Genomic DNA, 596 nt, shown 5'->3' with positions numbered 1-596 from the left:
GAGAGAGAGAGAGAGAGAGAGAGAGAGAGAGAGTGTATGCATTTTTTTTCCTTCACGATTGTAGATCATACGAATCGTACGCACTTGTTTGGCCTAAGGGAGCTTTCGCGAATATGTGCGGACAGAAAGAGCGTTCAAAGAGTCTCGAGTTCAATGGTGGCTTCAATGGCCTCCCTCGGCGATAGGACTTTACGACGACTACGGCAAATGTCGATGATAAATTCGCGATTGATGTATTTTAAGTGTACTAATCGAACTGTGTACCGAGGCGAAAATGGTTTGTATATATACAATTACTATCATAATTACTATCAGAAACAAGAAGAACATTATGATAATATGTGCAAGTGTGCTTGAGAGGAAGCGAAAAAAAGAAAGCGAGAGTGAGAAGATGAGAGAGAGAGAGAGAGAGAAAAAATTAAATAAAGTGTGACGAAGAGAGCAACACCGAAAACGATAACAAATAATAAATACTGTAAAACTGTCTTTGTGTACTATATGACAAAAAAACAACAACCATACCTATAGTTGAAGTGTTTTGATCAATGCAAGAGAGAGAGAGAGAGAGAGAGAGAGAGAGAGAGAGAGAGAGAGAG

The sequence above is a fragment of the Temnothorax curvispinosus genome, unplaced genomic scaffold (genome assembly GCF_003070985.1).
Source record: "Temnothorax curvispinosus isolate PA1 unplaced genomic scaffold, ASM307098v1 QBEX01014772.1, whole genome shotgun sequence".
Lineage (NCBI taxonomy): Eukaryota > Metazoa > Arthropoda > Insecta > Hymenoptera > Formicidae > Temnothorax > Temnothorax curvispinosus.
This window is presented reverse-complemented; position numbering follows the sequence as displayed.